Source organism: Pinus tabuliformis, chromosome 1_1 (genome assembly GCF_031772625.1).
Source record: "Pinus tabuliformis cultivar Carrire ecotype Pingquan chromosome 1_1, CPIR1, whole genome shotgun sequence".
In the NCBI taxonomy this organism is placed as follows: domain Eukaryota; kingdom Viridiplantae; phylum Streptophyta; class Pinopsida; order Pinales; family Pinaceae; genus Pinus; species Pinus tabuliformis.
The window spans coordinates 304227904-304255508 of NC_142297.1; the positions used below are offsets into that span (position 1 = coordinate 304227904).

General features: G+C 38.6%; 2 pseudogenes; both read right to left on the minus strand.

The window, feature by feature from the left end:
- Positions 1-3924: 3924 nt before the first annotated feature.
- On the minus strand, positions 3925-4907 carry LOC149212759 (serine/threonine-protein phosphatase 5 pseudogene; annotated as a pseudogene).
- Positions 4908-4931: 24 nt separating this feature from the next.
- On the minus strand, positions 4932-5714 carry LOC149212760 (protein FLX-like 2; annotated as a pseudogene).
- Between the last annotated feature and the right edge of the window lie 21891 nt (positions 5715-27605).

Consider the following 27605-nt stretch of genomic DNA (forward strand, 5'->3'; position numbering starts at 1 on the left):
GTGTGGAGTATTGTAACACTTGTGATAATTTAGCTGATATTTTTACTAAGCCTCTAGGGCGAGTAAAGTTTGAATTATTTAGAGGGATGTTAGGAGTGCAGAATAACCCTTTCTCCATTAAGGGGGGGAGTTAAAAATAATGGAGAAATGGTTATATGGTTGTAATGCATCTCCTTAGTTTAGGATTTGTTCCTAGAGTTTAGGAGGTTGTTTACAACTACCTAATTTTCAGTGATGTATTTAATATTGTAATATTCATTTGATGTAATGTAGAGTGAACGAGAGTGAGAGTGTCCTCCTTGTTTGAGTGCAGTCTCCCAGATGCTATACACACGTGTGAGCTGCAACTCCTTCCTTTAATTAAACGTTTGATTTTTATCTGTAATAACATAAATGATGGTTAGGAGAGCCCAGAGGTTTGAACTTCGATTCCTGCCATTGCTTCGCCAAGTTTTTTGTGCGCAGTGGTTGTATTCATTTTTCAGTGTAAAACGAAAAATGTTTTAGAAGGCTTGGGTTGGGAAGAAAAGCGAGCTTCTTAAAAAAATACCGTCACGTCATACGTACCGAGGAAGATAAAGTTTCCTCGAAGGCATTGATTTTCCTGATTTTTATGATCACGAGAACTTTTAAGGATCCTAACGAAGTTTCATCGAAGCCATTGATTTTTCTTATCACGAGAACTTTCTAAGGATCCTATCGAAGTTTCCTCGAATCCATTGATTTTTCCTGATTCTACTGATCATGAGAAGTTTTTAAGGATTAGATTGATATTTTCAAATATCCTATCATCATTGTTACAAATATACACTTCTAGCACTGAAAGAGGGCCATCAAATGATGACCAGGTCATCAAGAAACAAAGAGGTGACATTTAATAGTTTAGTGATTTTAATTAATAAAAATTGATATCTGCATATTCAGAAATTCTTTTGGGAAGTCTGGTTAGTCTTTGTCATTTTTTTATCAAAAATATATTTTTCCTCTTCTATTGCGTACAGCGATCTGATTATTAGTACTCATCTATTGATACTCATACTTCTTTCCTTTTAAAAGTCCTACATGCAATTTGGTTATGTCTTTTAGTGTGATATGATGCAATGTGCGTAGTTTAATTCCACAAGGCTGGTTTATCTTTAACTTTTCTTGAACAAAGGGCATGAAAAAATAAGATTGTATGGAAACGTCCATGATCTAGTGTGACAAGTCATCAAATACCTGCAACCATATTCAATCCATATTTCCATTTTTTTTGTATTAGTATCAGAGACTCGCCTAGACTGACTCCCTCATGGGAGAGCCTAGGATCATAGAAGTAGAGTAGTGTTTTTTTCATATAAGTGTATGTCTTTGTGTAATATTTTGTCCACTATGTTATGAAGAAGCTAAAAGGGAAAGAGAACAGGTCATATTGAGTTAGTTGGATGTGATGGCTGAGTTTGGAAAAGCGTCTATAAACCATGGTTGGAATTTATTTGAAGAGAAAGAGGCCTTTGTGTTCCATGAGTTCATGAGAGGCGGTGGTGGAAATATTTGTCAGATGCATCAATCGTGTACAACTGGGGTTCGTGTTTGCTGATGGAATAATCAATTTCTAGTTGTTGTTGCTTAAATAATGATCTATCTGCACTGTGAAAAATGGTTTTCGAAGCTTTTCCTTTGATGGATGCTTGAATATAAATTCCGAGCATCAGTTGCACTGTTCCACTCCCCACAAATATACAATTTTCTTGATAGTAACATGCGACTCTCTGGATAATAACCTGGTATTTGGTTATAGTGAAATTTTCTCTTCCGGACTATTTAGTCACAAAAAATACAATGCAACGACATAACGGTAATAATCTATTATGATTTATTGGATGTGGCAATATTGCGATGACCATAATGTAGAATAAGGGCCTTTCCTATCTTTATCCGTTTATACTTTTCCACGGTAACATCATAAATTTAATGGTTATGGAAAAGAAAATGAGTTTATAATTTTACAAGTGGCCCTTAGCGTGGTATCAATGTTGGATTGCTAAAAGAGGTCGTAACATTATTTTTTTTTTTTTTAAATTAGAATGAAGAAAGGACCAAATCACATATGGTGTTTGTTCCGAAAACATTAGCTGAATTGACCACATGTGACTTTTGTCCCTAACCTAATTCCTAAGCATTTTTCAATTTTCCCTGCGAAGATTGGAGATCTTCGTAGTACAAGAAGGCTTCTACCAAGAGAAAGGCATGGACTAGAGAAGAATACCACCTCCTCATCTGACACATTCGAGTGCATGGTGAAAGCGACTAGAGCTCCATTCCTGAGGCCGCACGTTTATTTCCAAATCTTTGTTTTCTTCAATGAAATTAATAGCTTCTTTGATGCAGGCCTAAAGCTACACGACCTTCATACCAATTCGGACCTTCTCTAAGTAAACTGCTATAGGCCCTATGACAATTCGGCCTCCTCAATTATACTGCTACAGGCATTCAAGATTATGGCACCCTGCTCCAGCTTGTTCTTCACCAAAAACAACTAATCCTGAACATGTATGAAGCATGCAAAATATCCAAGCACAAGTTCGCCAAATGACTGGTGAGGCAGGCTTTCTTCGCAGTCAATTGGATGAGATACAATCTGTTGGGGACTTCTTTCTCTGCCACGGCCTCGGCCTCGACTCTTGGCTCGTCGAATCCTGAAACGGCTCGATGGCTTCCTCTTCAGCGTTCAGTGTTTCAATGCTCAGCAATGGCTTCGACTCTTCTTTCTCCACAACCTCTGACTCTGCCTTCAGTGGGCTAGAGCTTATGGACTCGGCCGGGGTTTTTTTGCGGATTTTCTGAGAGCTTTCAAACATGGGTTAGTTACCAGGAAAGGAACAATTTAAAACAACCACCAATCCAAGCCACAACACGGAGCGAGGGAACCACCGTATATAACATTACCAAATGAAATGGAACTAATGTGATATGACATTGGAACAACCATAAATACCAGAGAGAACAAATGGATAGAACAACCATAAACTGGTTTAACATTACCTCCGTCACCACTAAACTCGAATGGAATTGGAACTCACCATGAGACAGAGAACTTAACACCCCAGTCAAACCTCTGTATACAAACATATATCTGAAGGTTTTTTCTTCCCTTCTCAGGCCTGATTTACTCTAACTAATGGCCTCCTCTTTTCACACTACCCGTAGGCTTACAAGTGCCTTGGGTCCTTTCTTTTTCTCCATCTCCCCCCTACTGCCTCCCTCTTTTCCAAAATCCCCCAAAAAGAAATTATACATATTTCATATCTAACTACTTCTTTCCACACAAGAAGGAATTAGTTATACAGTTATAATTCAATCTTATCTTCATCTAAACAAACTAGACCACCTGGCTTGATCTCCACGCAGGGATGATCACTTGCCATTTATTCCTAACTAGACCACTCTTAACTACTTACCCTTATTGAAACTAATACAAATTTAACAACTAAGTCTTCCACCAATCTTGCATTAGCCACAATATGTGACCACCCCATCACATCGCTGGCGAGGTCTAGATGCTCCTGCATTAAACTCTCACACTTGAAAGCATACATGATCTCCTGATCATGTGCTTTCAAAAAGGAATGAAGAAAAGAAAAAAAAAATAAAAATTCCTCCTAGATCCCAGACTTTGTTCTGGAGTTGTCCAGATGCTCTGCTCCTCTGTTTAGGCTGCATGTCAGCTGCTTCCTGCTTCATCTTCCTTCTCTGGTCACAATAGTTTGGATCTGAGAAAACCGTAATAAGTTTGCCATCGTGTTCAATTTCATAATCTTCCTCTTTAACTTCATGAATCCTGACCACCATCTCAAGATTGTTTTCTTGGAAAAACCTTTTGGTCACATCTTCTCCAAAAGATAAACCAACATCTTGTTTGCTAGGTCCACGCCCTTTATGGGGCTATGGATCACTCCAAAGTATTTCACACATCAAACCCTCTTCAGGTGGCTCTCGGAATCGAACATTTTGTTTGATATCAGCCAGTTTTATACCATCAACACTAAAAGGACTACCATGAACAACAAAAATCTTTTCATTGAGGACATGAGCCAAAGACAAGCAGCAAAACACTTCAGCGAAAAGCTCAACCATGCTTCCACTGTACTTGGACTTGACTTCGCCCTCAAAACTATAAATCCAGTTTATACTCCTACTTTCATGATTTCCTCTTGCAAGATAGAGTTCAGTTGGACACATATACTTGAATGCAAATAGCACAAGTATGAATTCAACTGAAAATGATCCTCGATCAAAAAAATCACCATTAAAAAGATAACGATTCTCCTTCGAAGGAAGCCCACTAATCTCAAAGATGTTCAAAAGGTCATAATACTGACCATGGATGTCACCACAAACAGTGAATTGCTTTCCATTCAGAATATTGATGTCAACCAGCAATGGCATCACCTTGAGCAAATCCTTTACTTGCAATAATATTTGAAATGCATACCTTTTGTGTATATTTTTCTGATTGTTGAAGTCATCCATCATTTTCTTTATGAATTCCAATGTTACACTTTCTCCTTCTATTCTATGCTGGTTCTCTACCTTTATTGAATCAAAATCAATGGAATCAGCAATAGAATGATTCTCAAGATCATTCACTGAGATGGCCTCAATAAATCTATTTTTTTTACTATTGTTTCGGTCTCTTCAAGCTTTTTGGTGGCATCAGGATCATTTAGACAAATTCTCCCAACCTGCTGAAAATCTTTTAGTACTTGACTGATCACCTTGTATGATGCTGCTAGTCTTTGCCTTCTGGTCTGCTTCAACATCAGTTCCCTTATGTTCTCAATATTTTTTGCGAGTAGATCTTCTTGTTGGTCTTCTTCATTAATTCTTCCTTCCTGCTTTAGCTGGTTATTGCTGTCCAGCTGCATCTTCCTCTGTTTCACACATTCAGACTATGTGTCTCCTTTCAAGAGTATTTCAACTTGTTGTTCTAGACTTCCTTCTTTCTTCAACACTTCAGTGTGTTGATTTAACTCCTTCAAAGAGTTTTCAAGCTTTTCCTCCATATCATCTATTCTAATAATGCTTCCTTTCCCTAGTTCACAGTTGTGAACTTCTTCCTTTACTTCTATTGCTTTTACTTCTTGCTTACTGCTTGCAGTCTTTTCATACTCGAATGCGGCCCTTCCACGTTGAAGCTCCTGCCTCAAGCTCTCTACTTCTGTATGCATAGCAGGAATCTATTGAACTTTTGCGTGGGCTCGCTACAATTCTTGATTTAGCTATTACACTTGTTCATTTAAATATTGTCTAGCTAATTGAAGACTCTGCACATTAGAACGAGCTTGTTGCAACTCTGCCTTGATAGATTCACTAGCCCGGAGATCTGCCTCCATATTTGCAATTTTGTCCAAAAAAATTCTAATTTGCTGATCCTTATCATTTCGCATAGCTGCAATATGTGAATGCAATCGCTCCAGTTCACGTTGAGACATAACAAGATCTTGTCTCAAAGCTCCATGTGTTGCAGCTAACCTTTGATTTCCCGTTGCAGGCCTTTGCATCTCCATACTTTGTGTTGGAAGCTTATGTTCCAACATTTCTGGCAATGGTAATAGATCTAAGGGATGACGACCTACAGGAGGTCCCATGGCTGGACCATATATCTCAGGCCCCATGCCTGGGCATTGAAGGTGTCTAGCGAAAGGGGGTGGCATGCAACCTCTACCAGCCATCTCTTTGTCTCTACAAATTCCTCTCCCAGTCGATTGTGACAAGGGCTGAGGAAGAAATGTGGAAGATATCTTGCAGTTTTCATCAGTTACTGGTGCTTTTAGCCATTTCTCCAGTAACTCTAGCTCCTTCTCCCATACATTAGCTTCTTGATGAGAGCTGCTTTCTTTTTCTCCTTGATCATGTTGTTGACTTCTTGTCATTGTCAACTCTTCTTCCTTTTCTCCACCTTTTGCTAGGTGAATTTCTACTTCATGTTGCCTTCCTTGAGGTATGTTTTCCAAGTTGATCAATTCAACATCTCCCATGGTTGACTCAATCATGCCTATCATCATGACATCATGATGATCTTTTACTATGTTTTCAGAAATCATAGTCTCTTCTTCATGAACTTCTTTGACAATCTTCATTGGTTGTCCTTTTTCACCTTTGTATGTTGCTTTCACTAATATTTTTGAGCACTCGTCTTCTATGCAATTTTCTCTTCCAAGACTGTCAACTACATTCCATGTGGGTGATACTGAATCGCTTGAAAACAATGTTAAATTTTCCAAATTTCGAGTTTCTTATAAGGTTGTAAGATTACCTCTATCACCGTGAAGACAAGATGTCGGCAACTTAACCCTACCTTCAATTGATTTTATGTCCCCACCGGCCAACTTCTCAAGGGAACCAGCTTCATGTGCATCCCAAACCAAAGGAGCAGAACAGAGTTGATCACTACATTTGATGTTATTTTCGCCAGGTTTTCGTTGACCAACAAATTAAATATTAAACGATGTTTTGTCTTCCCCTGCCTGTCGAATTGATACTTCCACATCATTTAAACCCTCTTTGACCTCTTCTGTCTCTCTCAGGCTACTCCTGGAAAGTTGCACATCCTCTACAGGATATTTTTTAGATGTTACATCTTGAATTAACGAATTCTTTTCTACTGATAAAACACTCTTCCTGATGCTCATCTGGCCTTCTTGCATACCTGAACTTCCTTCGAGCGGTAACATTGTAGCCAAGATTTCTGACAATGGTGTATGCAATGTTGGAAGCTTATGTGGCACATCAATTACCTTATTTGCATCTTTCCCATAAGGTTGTGTTTCCATGGTTCCATCAGTTTTACCTTCTGTCACTAGTTCAACCTGTTTCTCTAAATTTCCTTCTAGTCTTCCTGTCACCATTTCAGTATATCTCCTTGAGCTTCCTTCTAGTCTTCCTGTCAACATTTCAGTATGCTGATGCAAGTTCTCTTCTGAACTTTTGAGACCCTCATACAATCTCACCTCTTCCTCATCATCATCCATAGATATTCCTTCCTCTGGCTTGCAGATAACTTCATCTATTTCATCTGCTTCTCCTGCTTCTTCAAGCATTTTCCTCTGAACAATTTTGCCTGTGGCATCTTTAATTCTTATCCTTGACTCAAATAATTTGAGTTCCTTTGTCCATAAAGCAATCTCCTTTTGCTTCCACCTCATCTGTAATGAGTGCCAAATCACCTTCTTTCCTTTGAATGGAAAGGTCCATCCTCTTTTCTGGTCTTCTAGTTCTTGTAGCAGCTCTGTCAATATCTCCAATCTGGCTCTCATGTCACCAAATTGCTTGTCAAGCTCCTTTTGACTCATCCTCTTCATGCCATTTGTCTTGGCATTCTTTCCTCTATGGTGGCTTTCTTCAGAACCTCTGCAATGATCTTCCACCATCTTTGTCTTGATCTTCTCTTCTTGAGCTCCTCTCTCTGCTGCAACAAGCCTCGGCAACAACAGGTCCTCCTTACTGCAATCTTACCTCACTAAGCTCTCCTCTCCCAGTCTTTTGGGTAAGCATGGTCCTCTTTCTGGAACCTTCTCTTTGCGCAACATCTTTGCTCCATCTAGGCTTCTGCAAGCTCTCACTCTCCTTTGAAAACACTTCAGTTGTCCTCTCTGTCCAATCTCTTGTTGGATACTTCAGGTTCACTGCTACTTCAAAGTGCTTTCTTTGCTCTGCTTTTCCCTTTGCCTGTGACTGAAAACCTTCAATCACAGTTTATCAACTCAGTTAAAACAAATATCATCATATATATATTTATATATGATCCCTGCAGGATCATGTCCATCTGCATTTTGCATGCACTGTCTCAAATTATTTGCTTTCTGCAAATTCTTTCTTTGAGAGTAAAACTCTTCTCCTCTCTGTTATGCTATGTGTTTAGATTTAAAATCTCCCTTGAGAATGAAATTCTCAAATCTCTCTTCTATATTTCATTTCTGTTATCTTTGACCTTTATTGTCCTTGGCCATTTTCCCTCTGCAACTTTTCCTTTGCTATCTTACCTCTTTACTACTGTCAGCGTCTATCTTCTTCCAAGACCTGCTTTCTCCCTGTGCAACCTTTAAACCCTTGCACACAAAACATGCTTGTTTAGTCTTTTTATCCTGCCAGTCTTTTTGATTACCAACTCTGTCACCTTGGCTACTCACACTCTTCTTTCTCAGCACACAAAAACTCCTTTCCGCAGGAAATCTTTTCCCGCTCTAATACCAAAAATGATGCAGGCCTAAAGCTGCACGACCTTCATACCAATTCAGACCTTCTCTAAGTAAACTGCTACAGGCCCTATGACAATTCGGCCTCCTCAATTATACTGCTACAAGCATTCAAGATTATGGCACCCTGCTCTAGCTTGTTCTTCACCAGAAACAACTAATCCTAAACATGTATGAAGCATGCAAAATATCCAAGCACAAGTTCGCCAAATGACTGGTGAGGCAAGCTTTCTTCGCAGTCAATTGGATGAGATACAAATTGTTGGGGAATTCTTTATCCGCCATAGCCTCGGCCTCAACTCTTGGCTCGTCGAATCCTAAAACGGCTTGATGGCTTCCTCTTCAGCGTTCGGTGTTTCAACGCTCAGCAACGGCTTTGACTCTTATTTCTCCACAACCTCTAACTCTGCCTTTGGTGGGCTAGAGCTTATCAACTCAACCGGGGTTTTTTTGCAGATTTTCTAAGAGCTTTCAAACATGGGTTAGTTACCAGGAAAGGAGTAATTTAAAAAAACCACCAATCCAAGCCACAACACGGAGTGAGGGAACCATCATATATAACATTACCAAATGAAATGGAACTAATGTGATATGACATCGGAACAACCATAAATACCAGAGAGCACAAATGGATAGAACAACCATAAACTGGTTTAACATTACCTCTGTCACCACTAAACACGAATGGAATTGGAACTCACCATGAGACAGAGAACTTAACACGCTAGTCAAACCTCTGTATACAAACTTATATATGAAGATTTTTCCTTCCCTTTTCAGGCCTGATTTACTCTAACTAATGGTCTCCTCTTTTCATACTGCCCATATGCTTACAAGTGCCTCAGGTCCTTTCTTTTTCTCTGTCTTCCCCCTACTGCCTCCCTCTTTTCCAAAAACCCCCAAAAAGAAGTTATACATATGTCATATCTAACTACTTCTTTCCACACAAGAAGGAATTAGTTATATAGTTATAATTGAATTTTATCTTCATCTAAACAAACTAGACCACCTGGCTTGATCTCCACGCAAGGATGATCACTTGCCATTTATTCCTAACTAGACCACTCTTAACTACTTACCCTTATTGAAATTAATACAAATTTAACAACTAAGTCTTCCTCCAATCTTGCATTACCCACAACATGTGACCACCCCGTCACATTGCTGGCCAGGTCTAGATGCTCCTGCATCATTCTTGTAAACTAATTTAAATACGTTCTACATTTACCAATGAATATATACTACAATTTTAGATCAAAGCAAAGCCATGATAATAGAGCAATCTTGAATTTTCCTCTAAAACAAAGGGATATATACAAATGGCATGGGTTCAATACATGTAAGAAAATCTAATAAGTTGATGATGGGAAAAATTTAATATTAAACATTAACGTATCAGTAATAGAAATTAGCATTTAAGAAGAGCCAAAATTTCAGATTTCTTATTTGGTAAAAGCTATTTATAGTGATTAGCAATGGGGATAGAATACATAGTGCATTTTGAACGACTCGATTTCTAGAGTTTTCAATCTATCGATACTTGGAATTCACGGATTTTGCTTTTTTTTTCTTTATCCTTTTGATTTAATTCAAATTAAAGCAAATGTACCCATCTCTACAAAAGTCAGACATATGGTATCTTATAACCGAGTAGTGGTCTTTATACATTAGGTCGGAAACTACATTACAATGTCTCCCTTAATGATCACATGTAGTCTAAACGTCAGTCTTCTATTTCGATTTATGTTCTATGTGATATTTCCAAGCCAGCACAATACATAAATATATATATATATATATAAGAGAAACATGTAGAAAATGGCCTACAGGCCATTGGAATTGCAAGAATTATACAAAAAAATTCATATGGTTAAAACATAATATGTGAATGAGATTAGTCTTATAAATGAAGGCATTGACCATGAGAAGAAACCTAGCAATTTAAAAGAATGGGCTCATGATAGTCTAGCAATTTTATGCTGTTAGTAAAATAATGTATGCCTCGAGTAATTTTGACCACATGGGTTGAGAAATCCATGATAAAGGTAAGAGAAGGCTCAAATACTAAATGTCTTGATATAAGAGGAGTAAATGTTACAAAGCATATAACTAGCTTTAGGGAGAATAATTGTGATTGAGAACTAAATATATTATGCAATGAGAGTTATGAATAAATACTATTGTGGTGGAATGAGTGATTTTTAAAGTTACGTGGAATGTGTGACATTGTTATAAGGTACAAGCTTTACATAATCATATATTGAAGGTTATGAATTACATGCAATGTAGTGGGATGTTATATCTATAATGATAATGTTTAGTACATAAGTAAGAAGAATATATATATCATTGAATTTTTGTAAAATAATGCGAGAAGGGATGGTTTAGTTGGCAATTTAATGTATTGAGATGGAAAAAATATTATTGGCATAGGGATTGAACAAAGACTGGCGGTAAAAATAAATAAATCCCAAGATTAATTAAATCGTTTTATTTACAACATAACAAGAAGCTTATAAAAAAAATAAAAATAATTGGCGTCTTTACCGATGGTCTAAAGGGTATGTGACACATAAATTCATTTTAGTAGGCGAAGTAGAGAGAGAATAAAAAACCATGCAACAAAAAGTTGTTAAATCAATAAGATGCTTTAACCATATTGGATGGCTTAAAATAAAAAACAATTAAGTGGTACTTGTAATTGAGATTGTTGTGCACAAGGATAATTGGTTTTGATAAAATTATATCTAGCAATCTATTCAAATTAATTAACAATCACACAATCTAGGATGCATATTTTGTACCACTATTTCTTGCCAAGCAATATTGGAGAATTTTACCTGTTAGATTGTATTCATAGTGTTGTATGGTTTTGAATATGGAAACGTAACAATTGTTGCATAATCTGCTCTAGTAGTTATTTTAATGAATTTGATAATCAAATTTGTTACCAAGGAATGAATTATATTCTACCAAGTCGTGATCTAGTGTTTAAGGTGGGGTGTCTGTATGTTAATGACCTACGTTCACACGCTTGGTACGCATAGTGCCCTGAAAATTAAATGGGTGTGGAATTGAGAACATTGTAATCTTCTCTTATGATTCATGTATGGGAGGTTTATGTACATGCATACTAATTGTCTAATTTTTTCATGGCCCAACCATCCATTGGAGTAGTGTTAGAAAGAGAAAACATGAATTCATGAAAAGAAACCATTGCAGGGGGATGACATTATCTAGCAGAACTCGACTATAGGTGAGGTAATCTTGAGTAACAATCAATTATTTTCTTGGCTAAGGACATGGTTAAGCCTATCATTAAACTTCAAATATAACAGTGAAATCCATCCTAGATTAACTATCAATAACAATGGTCTGCTTTATGATTGGACAAAGGTCATGTTTCATGTTTCATTAAGACCTTGTCTTGTGACAGATTCAATCTCAAAACCCAATTTAATTGGTATTGTAAAGTTGTATTATCCGTGATTACCTATATGTTATCATTTTCTCTCATTGTGTTGAATTTTCCTGCAAACATAAGATATATGACTAGGAAATGCTCAATAGAACAATTAAATACTTTGATACGAATTTCTTCACATAGGCTATGGTTTCAGAAGTTAATCAGGTCCATTATTTATCTATTCTCCATTTGAAAAACTGAGCTTGGTTTGAATGGACTTGCCTAAATGCAGTTATGAATAAATAATTAAGGTATCTTTTGGCATTGGCTTGATGTTATGGTAATAATACTAATATTGTTTGAAAACATGTGGATAATGTGACTGATGTAGGGAGACTGCAGGAAGCAAGTGTTCGGCAAGAATACAAATGCATTGGAAGAACATGCAATTCTCCCTATTATGTAAATACAATGAAATTGAAAATGAGGAATCATAGTTAAATAGTGGGAAGCATTAAACCTGTAGTTACTCAAATAGTAGTACTGTTATATTAAGTTATGATATTAATTGTGGTAAACTAGAATATAGAAGAAGGCATCTGAAATCCCTCACAAAATTGATTGAAACAAATGTTACAAGTTACAATTCAAGGATATTTGCTGGTAGAACTCCTTTTTAACCTATATCTCGGAAGATCTAATTCAGGTGGAAATGTCATGGGAACATGTAATTTTAGAGACGGTTGCCTGAAAATTAGGAAATAAATTGTAAGATGTAGAAATGACTAGAAAATACACTGAGGACTATGTGAATTTAAGGAGGGGATTATGTAACGCCCCTCTGTTGCTATCATGATGGATCAAAGGTAGACTGAGTTATAACAGAAAATCTAGGTGTGGGGGGGTAAACATGGAAGTAAATACTTTATTACCAAATAAATAAAGGGAATTTAAATTATTGAAAAATGAGACACCTAGAGATGAGATTCTTGCCAAATGAAGCACCATTGGTGAATCAAAATGGATAATTCTCTCATGAAAAGAATTCTAAATCAAATTCTAGATAAGCTTAATGGATGGAATATAAGTATCCATTAACTTTCTTAGCTAGAGAAAGATGTTAAGTTTAGGAAAAACATAAATTCCTCATGGGAGAGAAAGGTGAGATTTTATGGGAAAATCCTAGGCAAGTGGATAAAAATATCCACAAAAGCGAGACTCTGCTAAATGAAACCACATCATGAAAGAGGGAATTAAACACCCATTGAAGATATCAACAAGGGATTGTTGATCGACGAGAAAGAAATATCGACTCGAGGGTGAACTAGAGGAATTCAGTTCTAGGTTTGGTGGTGATGCTCGATTTTCTAAGTGACACTCTTTCAACTAATCTAGTTGTTTTTGGCTACTTACTCTTTACGTTGTTGATTATTTTGGGATATGAATATAATTGCATGTGATTTCCTTGCCTATACGATGATTAGATACTTCTGAATGTGACAATTGTTGAACATAAATTTAGTTCAAATTATTATTGGTAATTGGAGCATAGTATGTGGTTGTTAGTATTGTATCATGGAGGTATGTGACATCCGAGGGCATGATATTTTTCTATCTGAAATTATTTGACAACGGATCATAACTCTACAAGTAAAACATGTTGGTTCTTCCCTTCTACTCTTTGGATGTAGAACAAAGGTGTAATTAAATAATATTTTGTCTAGTGTAGAAGAATTGCTTTGTGGCCCAAAATGTGATGTATATGACATTGATACCTAGAAGTGTTTCAATCTCATGATATGATATCAAGCAGATTGACCTTACCTCATTTCGAAGAACACATTTGTACCTAGTACCTATGGCCCTAATTGACATAGTTTTGAGATGAAGGCTACACCTAAAGGATAAACGTAAATCATGGCATAGAAATTGGCTTAGTTAGATATCTTTATTGTGCATATAATTCTATTAAAATATGGAGTTAACTTAATACGTTAATGTTTGTAGTTTGAATCAAGTAGAGTGTTGTTTTGTGCGATAGATAGCCTATGCATTGTAAAGCATACCATCATTGATTATATACAGTAAGATATGTGTTGAATATTTCTTGGAGTTATTGCATGTGTTAAGGAGGTGCAAACTTGTTTTTTATTGTAGTTGGTTAATGCCTGGTATGAACTTTACAACTACGTGTAGTGAACATTGCCATGGAACCCTCAAGTATCGACTTTGTTTAGTTTTCTTTTAAAGAATGTATGGTGACTTTTATTCTATAAGTTATTCAATTCAAGGATATTAAATATTGGAGCATGGAGGATGTGTTCCTAATAATGAAAGTTAGGATCAAGAAAAGTTTGAAGAAATAGTCCATAAATTAAGAACATGAATTTGGTTTTTGAAGACTAAGTCCAGGCTTGATAATGGGATTTAGTAGAGAAATTTTATGTGGATGCAAATGGAGGATTATATAAGTTTCATGAAGTATGTAGTTGGAAACAAATGACTAGGTCTTCTTGAGATTATTGCAACAATTGTGTTAAAAATTTGATGTCTCATGGATTTTTTGTCTGAGGTGCTTTGTATTATAATATGATGCTAGGGTTTCATGGTATGATGCATATGAAAATAAGGCTCTCCCTATGACATAGCTATAACTTATTTTGTTCATAATCTATAATGTGCATGCTGAAAAGTGATCAAATGTAGTCTAAGTCCATAATTTCTCTTGCTAAAGGGAAGTTGATGCTTTGGTAAAATATTTAAATTGACAATATATATTTAGTAATAATAGCGATAGCCTTATAAATCCCAAAAATGGAAAAAAGAAAACGATAAGGTTGGAGAAATGATAATGATAGTACAATGACACATCTTATAAGGATATTTTGCTGCCACACATCTAAAAAATCCTATGAAGCATTTTTGTAATGCAAATTGAAGCATATATGTATATATAGAGAGAGAGAGAGAGAGAGAGAGAGAGAGAGAGAGAGAGAGAGAGAGAGAGAGAGAGAGAGAGAGAGAGAGAGAGAGAGAGAGAGAGAGAGAGAGAGAGAGAGAGAGAGAGAGAGAGAGAGAGAGAGAGAGAGAGAGAGAGAGAGAGAGAGAGAGAGAGAGAGAGAGAGAGAGAGAGAGAGAGAGAGAGAGAGAGAGAGAGAGAGAGAGAGAGAGAGAGAGAGAGAGAGAGAGAGAGAGAGAGAGAGAGAGAGAGAGAGAGAGAGAGAGAGAGAGAGAGAGAGAGAGAGAGAGAGAGAGAGATTTTAATAATCTAAAGCAAAATATGGAATATTATTGGTTATAATTCAAGCCAATTTATGTGCTACTTTGAAGATTTGTTGAGACATATTTTTTAGTCTGATAAAACATACATATGCTAAGGTTATATCCATCTTCTCGTCATAAGGGACATAGGACCACCTTCAAGGAAAATCTATAACAAACTTTCATCATTGGGCATACTTTGAAGCATTTATACCTCTCCTTAGGTTCATCTAAAGAGTGAAGTCTGATACAAGTTTGATGAAGGAAAATTTAGGAATTTGATACAAGGTTTGGTTCCATCAAGTATCAATAAATTATCTAATTACTCATCGTTAAGCAATGTCTTACATGTCAGTCTAAAGATTCATATTTTCACTCACAGGTAAGGCTATATAAATTGAAGTGTTGAAGACTCTATTATGCAGTCATCCTCAGCCTAATAAAGAGGAAACTTGTAGTATGAAATATTCTGAACAAGTGTAAGACAAAGATTTATAGGAATTTTTTGGATAAAAACTTCCACTCTCCCAGGGCATGAAAATTATGAAAAATATTCAGAACAAAGACGTGTTAATATAGCTTCAAGATTTTAGTCCTTTAGACATATTTTTAATCCCTACTTCTAACAATACAAAAGTCAAATTCATCATTCTACAAGTTGGCTCTCTCTTGAAACAATGGTTCAATGACTTAGGGTAGAAATCATACATCTTCAAGAGAATCTCACATTTGCAATAACTAGCTCATTTTCACCTTTAACATTTGTTTAGGCAGAATTAATTCAAAGGTAGTGGTGAAGTGGAGTAGTAGCTGCAAAAATCATGGTAGTGGATAGAAGTAGTATTGAAGTGTAGTAGCAGTGGCAACAAGCATGGAAGTGGATAGAGGTAGAAGTGAATTGCAGTAGCAATGGAAGCAAGCATGGAAGTGGACAAGGTAGTAGTGAAGTCCATTATTAGTGGTAGTAGGAGTGGTTGTTGATAGTGGTAGCAGTGATGTGCAGAACAAGTGGCAGTGGATAGTGGTAGAAGTGAAGTATATTATTAACTTATTGTAAGGGAGATGAAGGATGCCCATGGACTTTGTTGGTGAGGTAAATCCCCTCTGCGGACAGAGGCGATCCCACTAGCTTAAAACAGAACTAGCCACAATCAATCCACGCTGCTACGCAAGTTCCTAGTTGTACAGTAAAGGTGAATTAAGAAGACCAACCTGGAATCCAACGCTATAGTCGAAGCAGAGTTGGTGTTCCCGCTCCCTCGCTCCGATAGGTCACAATCCTTTCGATCTTTGCAAACGGACACCTGCACATGCAAAGGAAGAAACAGATACAAGCATAAAATCCACCAAGGCACAACTATATTTCAGTCAGAAAGGAAATAAATCAACATCACTATAATAGACAATGAGATTGGAACTATAATAACAGTCGTTCATTAATTAATAATAGACAGGAAAAGTTACAACCAAGGTTCTGACGCTGAACCTTTCCTCTGGCTGGGCGAGCAGCTATATGCCTTGCAGTAGACTACCTCTCTCTCGGACTTCCGGCAGCATAACCTCTCTAGCATTACTCCAACAACCCAAGAACTCAAAGCTACAACACTTCGGAACTCATAAACTTGGAACTAGCACTCTAGAACTAGCTTGTCAAGTGCATGAGGACAAGCTTATATAGATGGAGAAGGGAGAAAGATTCAATGCACCAGGACACCCATTGTGAATTGGCAACATCCATGAAAAGCTATTGTGGAGAGATATGATAACTCTCGAGCTTTATCAGATGGATTTTTCCCTCAAAGGAGCTCATGATCTGGGAGGAAAAATCATACAGTCGTGCTTTTAGCAAAAAACATTACTAAACTTGACTGGCGCGGGCATTGTTCTAAGACAGAGCGCCAATGATCGCACCCCTTTTTGAGGATCTGAGTTATTGGCGTGGGTCAGACATTGGGTACCTGCGCCAATGGGAAAAGGGCACTTTTCAGGGATAATTTGCAGAAGGTGTCTTGAGGGAACATGAAGTACATACTCAGGGGAACATAGTGCAAGTGTTTTTAGGCTATGTCACTGCTCACAGGTCCCGGAAAGCATCCTCCAATGTACTAAATTGAGGCGATAGGGACGGTGACCAACGGTGACAATTTACTATGTAACAGATGCCCCCCAAAGCATGAGGCCCGAGCGAGAGAGAGGGGTGAAATGCTTTGCAAGAACACATATAGCTGCTGCCGAGAACCTGCATTGAGAGATACTATTGATAGCTCAAATACATGATGTACATGGTATGGTCGCAGCCATCCATAAGAGAGTACATGATAATTTAGATCCATAGTATGGATGCAACCATCTGGGTAGGATCAATGAATTGACTCAGGTATGGTCGCAGCCATCCAGTGAATGAGTTATGTATCAAGAATCACGCCTAGATTACAACAGACACAATCCAGGGTCTTGCGCTCCATCTCGACCCGAACAGAAGTACAAGTTCAAGCATGCGAATATGTGAGCTGAAGTCGAACATGCATGAACATCGTCTGATTACCAGTCAATATTTGGAACTGTTAACAGACGCGAGAGGTACCACCAATAATGACAATGGCCCTCAAGGTACTATCGGTACAATCTACGGCGTGCGAATTAGTGATCTGACGTCGAACACCCGTAGAATCATTCGATCGGAGGCCAATGATGAAAACCTCGTGTCGAACACGAAGAACCTGCCATTGAGGCATGCAGGCTCCAAGGCACCGGAAGGGAGTCTCTAGATCAGCTTCCTGGATAATGAGCTGAAGTCGACAGGAAGTGACCTTGATCGAAGGTGGGCCATAATGTTTCCTACATCATCGGCACGAGACAGAGAGATGATGTTGTGAATCAAAATTGTATGAACTATCAGAGGGAGGTTGTTTCTTTGCAAAGGTCAACTTCTCTTGAACATACCGGCGGCACTAGAGTGGAGTTGGCAGTATTTGACATCGACGGATCAGAGGTCATAGTGATGAGGCAATGAGCAGATGAGAGGTCAAATAGGATTACCCAATCCCACGGAGGCAAATGAAAAATAAGATGAGATGTCCCCACCCAGACACGAAAGCAGAGGAGTGCCATGTTCAAGAGTGACATACTGCCGACACAACAATAATTATGGTTCCAAAATTTCTTTTCCCCCACCATTTCTGGCGAGTACCCCTATTATTTTTAACAAGCTTGATGGGGATAGCATATGCTTGTGGTGCGTCATTTCGACAAAATCCAATGTCATTAGGTTTTAACGAGTCTGACAAGGGAAGAACTCGACGTCTTTTCATGTTTAGAGAGTTTGAAAAGACCGCAAAAAGGAAACTCCAGGGGTGTCCTTTTTTGTAAAGTTGTGTCTCTCGGGCCCGAAAAAGTATAAAATAATACCCGAAAGAACCGCCCAATCATTACGATCGAGGAGTACTTTTCATGAATAGTGATTTTGACCTGAAAAAGTAAAAAAGTGATCAAGACCACGTCGTTTCGTAACCATTAACGAGTCCGAAACGACAAAAACCCGGTAATCTTTTTAAGTTTTAACGGTCGACAAAAAGAACTTAAAGTGATCGCCCCTTATTAACGTTTAACGAGTCAAGAGGAGCGACTCGGCAATCTTTTCCACTTTAAATGGTCAGAAAAAGAGCTGAAAGCGGACCTCCATTTTTATTCTCTTTAACGAGTCAAAAAGGAAAAAATACTCGGCAATCTTTTCATTTTTTACGAGTCAGAAAAGAGCATAAAGGCGACTCGTCCTGAAGGAACAAGTGATATAAAGGGTAGCAACTGGTTCCGGTAATGGTGGAACTTCTCAAAAGGTGTAATGGTCAAGAGGTTGGCTAATAAAACCACTCATCGCTGCGGTTCCTCAGGAAAGGAAAACAACCAAGTGAAAGCATATGATCAGCTAAAGAGATGGTAGCAATGGAATGAAAACAACCAAGGCTCATCTAGCAGAATTTAGCAGATAAAAGGCAATCATGAGATGTAAATTAGGTATGGGTTCATTTTTACACAAGCTTGAACCATGGAGAACTTTGCTTGGATTCGGTTTCATGTTTACACAAGCTTGAACCATGGAGAACTTTGCTTGGGTTTGGTTTCATGTTTACACAAGTTTGAAACGAAAAACTATGCTTGCTATAAATTTGCATGCCCCCAGCATGATAACGCACAGAGGTAAATCCCCTCTGCAGACAGAGGTGATCCCACTAGCTTAAAACAGAACTAGCCACAATCAATCCACGTTGCTACGCAAGTTCCTAGTTGTACAGTAAAGGTGAATTAAGAAGACCAACCTGGAATCCAACGCTATAGTCGAAGCAGAGTTGGTGTTCCCGCTCCCTCGCTCCGGCAGGTCACAATCCTTGCGATCTTTGCAAACGGACACCTACACATGCAAAGGAAGAAACAGATGCAAGCATAAAATCCACCAAGGCACAACTATATTTCAGTCAGAAAGGAAATAAATCAACATCACTATAATAGACAATGAGATTGGAACTATAATAATAGTCGTTCATTAATTAATAATAGACAGGAAAAGTTACAACCAAGGTTCTGACGCTGAACCTTTCCTCTGGCTGGGCGAGCAGCTATATGCCTTGCAGTAGACTACCTCTCTCTCGGACTTCCGGCAGCATAACCTCTCTAGCATTACTCCAACAACCCAAGAACTCAAAGCTATAGCACTTCGGAACTCATAAACTTGGAACTAGCACTCTAGAACTAGCACTCTAGAAAAATAAGATGAGATGTCCCCACCCAGACACGAAAGCAGAGGAGTGCCATGTTCAAGAGTGACATACTACCGACACAACAATAATTATGGTTCCAAAATTTCTTTTCCCCCACCATTTCTGGCAAGTACCCTATTATTTTTAACAAGCTTGATGGGGATAGCATATGCTTGTGGTGCGTCATTTCGACAAAATCCGATGTCATTAGGTTTTAACGAGTCTGACAAGGGAAGAACTCGACGTCTTTTCATGTTTAGAGAGTTTGAAAAGACCGAAAAAGGAAACTCCAGGGGTGTCCTTTTTCGTAAAGTTGTGTCTCTCGGGCCCGAAAAAGTATAAAATAATACCCGAAAGAACCGCCCGATCATTACGATCGAGGAGTACTTTTCATGAATAGTGATTTTGACCTGAAAACGTAAAAAAGTGATCAAGACCACGTCGTTTCGTAACCATTAACGAGTCCGAAACGACAAAAACCCGGTAATCTTTTTAAGTTTTAACGGTCGACAAAAAGAACTTAAAGCAACCGCCCCTTATTAACGTTTAACGAGTCAAGAGGAGCGACTCGGCAATCTTTTCCGCTTTAAATGGTCAGAAAAAGAGCTGAAAGCGGACCTCCATTTTTATTCTCTTTAACGAGTCAAAAAGGAAAAAATACTCGGCAATCTTTTCATTTTTTACGAGTCAGAAAAGAGCGTAAAGGCGACTCGTCCTGAAGGAACGAGTGATATAAAGGGTAGCAACTGGTTCCGGTAATGGTGGAACTACTCAAAAGATGTAATGGTCAAGAGGCTAGCTAATAAAACCACTCATCGCTGCGGTTCCTCAGGAAAGGAAAACAACCAAGTGAAAGCATATGATCGGCTAAAGAGATGGTAGCAATGGAATGAAAACAACCGAGGCTCATCTAGCAGAATTTAGCAGATAAAAGGCAATCATGAGATGTAAATTAGGTATGGGTTCATTTTTACACAAGCTTGAACCATGGAGAACTTTGCTTGGATTCGGTTTCATGTTTACACAAGCTTGAACCATGGAGAACTTTGCTTGGGTTTGGTTTCATGTTTACACAAGTTTGAAATGAAAAACTATGCTTGCTATAAATTTGCATGCCCCCAGCATGATAATGCAAATCGAGGTACATGCCCCCCAAGCTTCATTGCATTCAACGAGGTGGATGGAATGAAGGTTCACTCTCGAGATCTGTGAAAGACTCGACTTGTATTTTACAAGATCTTAATCAAAATACTCGATTTGGAAAGGGAGTTGTTTCATTTTTTAATGAGGTTGACACAGTAAAAGAACTATCCTCATAATCCTTGTTTCATTTTTTAACGAGGTCGCCACAATATCAAAACTATCCTCGCCCAGACCTAGTTTCATTTTTTAAGGAGCTTGACACAGGAAAGGAACTATGCTCCGCCTAGTACCAGTTTCATTTTTTTAAGGAGCTTGACACAGGGAAGGAACTATGCTCCGCTCGGACTTCATCATAATGAACAGGAAGTCGAGGCTTCCGAGAGTGTCAGTCCCGATGGAAGGGAAACATCTTGGAAGTCAGGGCCCAATGCCCCCAGGATGCTATGCACGACAGCGGCATCGCTGGTTACAGGCATGGGATAGGTGCCCACGTAGTTGACCTGCGGTGGGGCAGATGCAACTAGTGGATGACAACCAGGAGGGGATGACGACTGCGCAGGGGGGACCCGTGGACGAACGAATGATAATTGATCGATAGTCACAATTCTTCCATCGTGTGGAAAGCAAACCACACGGAAAAGTGAAGAAATAAGGGCCCCCATGGCATAAACATAGTCACGACCAAGGAGAAGATTGAAATCTACAGCACCTTGGGTAACCCATACGTCTATATAGACGGTCTTGCCTCCCAAAGTAATAGGGAACTTTGGAAGGAGCCCTAATGGTTGGCTAGTTCCTCCGTCAAAAGCAGTCAGATTCGATGCAACGGGCACAAGCTGTGGGGAACCCAAAGCTTGCCAAATAGTGGCGGACATAAGACTAACAGATGCACCCTCATCTAAAACAGTGCCAGGTATTGCCTTGTCATAGGCGTGTACCGTGACCCAAAAAGGCACATGAGATGGGAGGCGGAAGGTAGTCAAACGTCTCCAGTCGAAGGAAGCGACTGAACTACTTGGTGGGGGAATCGTATGATTGCCCCCCTGCTCGGGAGAGAGCGCAATAGGACTCTCAGGTGTAGGGGTATTTCCAGATGTAGGAGAATCTGAGGAGACGAGAAGAACATGAGAATGATGCTCTTCCGAAATAGAGTGGTCGGCGGGTGGTGAACTCGAGTCGACACTCTTTCCGACCAATGGTTGGTCTGGAATAGGCTTGGCAGAGCCAGATTTAGGAAGAGGAGGCTGGACGAGAGAGGAATCTTGGTTGATTTCTTTGTCAGCAGGGGAACGTTCTGCAATTGCAGAAAAACGTTGATAACCAGTAGGAAGTTGGGTTAAGGGAGCTGTGAGACTTTCCAAAACAATAGAGGCTCTATCCATGAATGGACAAAGGTGAAGGGGATGATTGCCTTCACAAAGTTTACAAGGGATTCGAATCTTCTCTTTTCCCTTACCGTTTCCAGGTGATAAGGTAACATCGCCATGATCGACAGAGGATGATGCAGGGCGGTCCCGATCGTGAGCCCATACCTCTAAGACCCTGGGGATGCCAGGACAATCTCGAAGAAGATGGTCTTCCTTGCATAATCTACAAGGAAATTTAGTCTTCCGCTGCGGAGTAGGAGGAGACTTTACTTCAGTTATATTCGGGGTAGATGGGACCTTTGTTTTGGGAGACCTCTTCTTTTTGGTCTTCTTCTTCTTCTTCTTAGCCACCTGGTTACTTAAATCCATAGTTTCACCAGGCGAAGTAGAAGATGAGGACGCAGCAGTAGGCGAAGAAGGACAGGGATCCACCTTGGAATCAAAATGATGTTGCGTGGGTGGAGGAGGTGGTGGTGGAACAGGAGTTATCACACTCGAGACCACTGAGTTTGAGAACACCCATACGGGTAAACCGATGGTGAACCCAGGCAAAGACAAAGTTGCTATATACTGGACACTGACATTTCTAACAGAAGGAATCGGACCAGCCGGAGGACCACCTTGGCCGGTGGGCTTAGGGAAGGATGCCATTTGAGCAAAAAAGAACGCTACTCAAGCTAACGCAAGCAAAATTTAACCAGGTTATATGTAATCGTGGTCAAATAAATTTTAAGACACTAAACTTTGAACTTGACCTTTTCACTTTTTAAGAGTCGAGAAAAGGATGAAAAGATGACTCTAGTCTCCTTCGAATATTTAATGAGCCCGAAGTGACAAGACGCTCACAGGCACCTTTTCGTTTAAGGAGTCCGAAAAGGATCAAAAGTGACTGCTCTGGAATTCTAGGTAGAGGGTGTGCCAAACTTTTCGCAAAACCACAGAATACTTTTTAGGGTACGGGTGGTCAATCTTCGTGAATGCTGTGTTCACTGCATTGCGAATCGTAGGGTAGCCGACACAGCTTCCTATGGATAAAGGCTTTATTCCTATAGGGGTCTCCCAATATATACGCGACGGTACGTGGGAGCACAGTCCGTATTGGCACTTATCGTTTCACCGTGGAGGAATCACCCAACCACTCGACGGTAAGCTACCAGGTTTAATGATGCCGGAACACGTCTCTAACCTAGACCTCTAGAGTGTTTGCGTTATGTTCCAATGCGTTGTTAGATTCATTGAGTTTATTTTATAGTTTATCTTCAATTATGTTTCAGTTTTTTGGTCCTACCGTATGTGGTCTCTCCAAACTTCCTAAATGCAATCTATATGCCAAAATTATATCGTTGCATTCGATGAATTCTACCTACAGAAGAGTAGAGATATATATATATATATTTTTTACACAAACAAAATGATTATCAAGCAAGTAACAAAGATCCTAATGCAGCTAATAACAAGAAATAAAAGTTTTTTCTTTTTCTTTTTAAAAGCGACAAATAGCAATAAATGCTAACTAATATAATGCAAAAAACTCTTTTGTTTTTTGATTTTTTAAAATGGAATAATGCATGTAAACAAACCTCAAGAGATATCCACGAGTACAAACACAATTCACTTAATGGACACAAAACCAATTCAGAAACATGAAGATGAACTGTCAAAGCAAAGGAAAACACAAAGACGTTCAATGAACCATGTGATCTAAGTTCAAATGAAGTCAAGCAAGATCCAAGCAAGCTAGAAGTGAATCACTAGATGAGTGCGGAAAACAATCGAGAAGCTGACTGGATGATCAAACCACAACGTCCCACAGAAGGCTCGACATGCACAGCCACTAGGTACTCTAGGGCTAGGATAAAAAATCGATAGAAATAAGCAAACAACTGAAGGATGAAAGTAACAACCAGTCACATAGAGGTCCAACACACTTCTAGAAGCAGCAAAAGATATGGAAGAACAAAAAATCCGAGTTTAAGGAGCTTTCAGCTATCAAACTGGCAAAATTCACAGAGATGGCGCGACTGTGAAACTGCAACTCGCGCTAACAATTAATTGGCGTGGGTTCCTATGGAGCAACATGCGCCAGCTGGCGCGACTGTCAGAAGAAAAAACGTGCCAGCCACGTTTACTGACCGAAAAAAAAATATAACTACCCAGGGTCTGACTGACAGTGACCAGAAGAACCAAACAACAGATAGCAATTTCAAAACTGACCCAGAAAGTTCATTAACTCAGGCAAGCGAGAGAAAACTAATCATGCAAGACAAACTCCAAATAGCTTCTCCCCAGCGGAGTCGCAAAATTGTTGGTGAGGTAAATCCCCTCTGCGGACAGAGGCGATCCCACTAGCTTAAAACAGAACTAGCCACAATCAATCCACGCTGCTACGCAAGTTCCTAGTTGTACAGTAAAGGTGAATTAAGAAGACCAACCTGGAATCCAACGCTATAGTCGAAGCAGAGTTGGTGTTCCCGCTCCCTCGCTCCGGCAGGTCACAATCCTTGCGATCTTTGCAAACGGACACCTGCACATGCAAAGGAAGAAACAGATACAAGCATAAAATCCACCAAGGCACAACTATATTTCAGTCAGAAAGGAAATAAATCAACATCACTATCATAGACAATGAGATTGGAACTATAATAACAGTCGTTCATTAATTAATAATAGACAGGAAAAGTTACAACCAAGGTTCTGACGCTGAACCTTTCCTCTGGCTAGGCGAGCAGCTATATGCCTTGCAGTAGACTACCTCTCTCTCGGACTTCCGGCAGCATAACCTCTCTAGCATTACTCCAACAACCCAAGAACTCAAAGCTACAGCACTTCGGAACTCATAAACTTGGAACTAGCACTCTAGAGCTAGCTTGTCAAGTGCATGAGGACAAGCTTATATAGATGGAGAAGGGAGAAAGATTCAATGCACCAGGACACCCATTGTGAATTGGAAACATCCATGAAAAGCTATTGTGGATAGATATGATAACTCTCGAGCTTTATCAGATGGATTTTTCCCTCAAAGGAGCTCATGATCTGGGAGGAAAAATCATACAGTCGTGCTTTTAGCAAAAAACATTACTAAACTTGACTGGCGCGGGCATTGTTCTAAGACAGAGCGCCAATGATCGCACCCCTTTTTGAGGATCTGAGTTATTGGCGCGGGTCAGACATTGGGTACCTGCGCCAATGGGAAAAGGGCACTTTTCAGGGATAATTTGCAGAAGGTGTCTTGAGGGAACATGAAGTACATACTCAGGGGAACATAGTGCAAGTGTTTTTAGGCTATGTCACTGCTCACAGGTCCCGGAAAGCATCCTCCAATGTACTAAAATTGAGGCGATAGGGACGGTGACCAACGATGACAATTTACTGTGTAACAGACTTGGTTCTACAAACATATTCAATCTTGGGAGCAATTTCTTCCTTCCAGAACTTGTTGGTAAAACCCTTGTGGATTTTTTATACTTTCTTCCTATTCAAATAGTAAACTTGTTTTTAACAATACATAACGAAGCTTTGTTGAGATAAAATCCTCTGTGCACTATTCATGTGATTTGATACTGCTTTTTGTTTCTTATGGCTAATATAACTAGGAAAAAAAACCTAACCAATCGTAAAATTAAATTAAATTTTCTTTCACGCCCTCTCAATATTTCCAACACCAACTTGGTGAACTTCGTGCCATATTCCTTCGTAATCATATTTCCTAACATTAGTTCAAAAATATACTACATCTTATTTTCATTATAATGTTTTGATATGTGATTCCTTTTGGAAGTAATACTTAAATTTCCACCATGTCAGTCTCCTCTTATCCAATTGCTTCACTTCCTTGTGTGGTTCCCACTATAAGTTACGCATTCCTTTAAGTTAATGTACAACAATTTTGGGCTTGTATGTTCAAAGAGTAATTAAATAGTTGCATATACCTTTTCATCTCCAATAGCCAAGCCTTGGATGATTCACCCTTCTTTTGTTATCAGTTAAAAGTGGGAGGTTTAATCCTTTTCAACTCCTCCTATAAGTAGTCTCTATGAGACCTTCTCTTTCTGGATCTTCACACAAGTGACATGCTAGGACTATTATTTGTCTGCTAGGTGATGTAACCTCTCTTATGTGACCAACTTTTTGCATACAAATATTCTTGGTCATCGTGCATAACCTGTTTTTAGATTCCAACACCTAATTTACCAAAACTATTTTAAGTTTTCTGAACTTTCCCATACGCTATTTTTTGGTACAATTCCTGCTAAATTCTACTCAAAATCTACAAAATATGAGTATTGAACTGTTGCTGATGTTTTAACATTTTTACATTATCAACTTTAAATCTGATCACCTCCATCTTGAAGCTTCTCATAGTCTCACTAATATTTTTTCTTTCTAGCCTACTCATTTTGTGACCAATTGAATCCATTATAAAATCTCCCACATTAAAATCGCTTGATCCAACCGCCACTTTTGGGATGTTAATGCCCATCATATTTCTTATCTCTTCAATTCTCATGCTATATTTTTTCTTCTAGACCTATGCAACTCTTCAGAAATTTCCCTTGAAATTCTTGTCTAAATCCAAACTCGATAGTCACCAGTGTGTTTTTCTCACTAGTGTCTTGCTGTAGATTGTTTACTTACAAGATTTTGACATCTGGGAAAAAAGTTACAACTTTAATAAGCTTTAATTGAAGTCAAATTATTCCTTTCAATATTCCTATAACCTTCTCCTTAATTTTTGGGAATTCTCTGCCACCATATCTAATTCCTATCTTCCAATATGAATTCTACTCAATATTCCTTTTCTTTTGAATATTTAAGAGTTGAAAACCATCTTCTTAACTGAGATAGATGATCCTCTGAAATTTTATTTCTCTCCTTTCCGGTTTCTCAATCGTTATAAGATCAAATTTCTAGTTAAGTTGCCAAAAGTTAAACTTAATGTTTTTTTCTAAACCCATTTTATTCATACTGTGGTGCAACATTCCATCACAAACATGACCAACATGCACTAATCAATTCCAAGCCTGTTGCCTACATGATATGGTTTATCTTAATGCTACATAATTTGTGTATTATACTTATAACACCCACATACCCATTTATATATATGTGTTTATTTCCATGATCCATAATATACACAATATATAATATATATATATAAATACTCCTTTACCAACTCAGCCCTCATGTGGCATATTGGCCTTTGCCTACTATGCCTTTGCACCCATAGAGGAGAAGAACCTCAAACTACCACATAGACCACTCATCCATGGTATAAAATGAAAGTTTTATTAAAGGCGATGGAATATGTAATTTCTACTTGTCTAAGTAGTGATTAAATTTCTATCTGGAGGAGTTTGTTCCTATTTTATGTCCTAGATTTGTGCATCCAAGATCATTTTCCTATCCTGAGACAACACTCTTGTATATATGTAATATC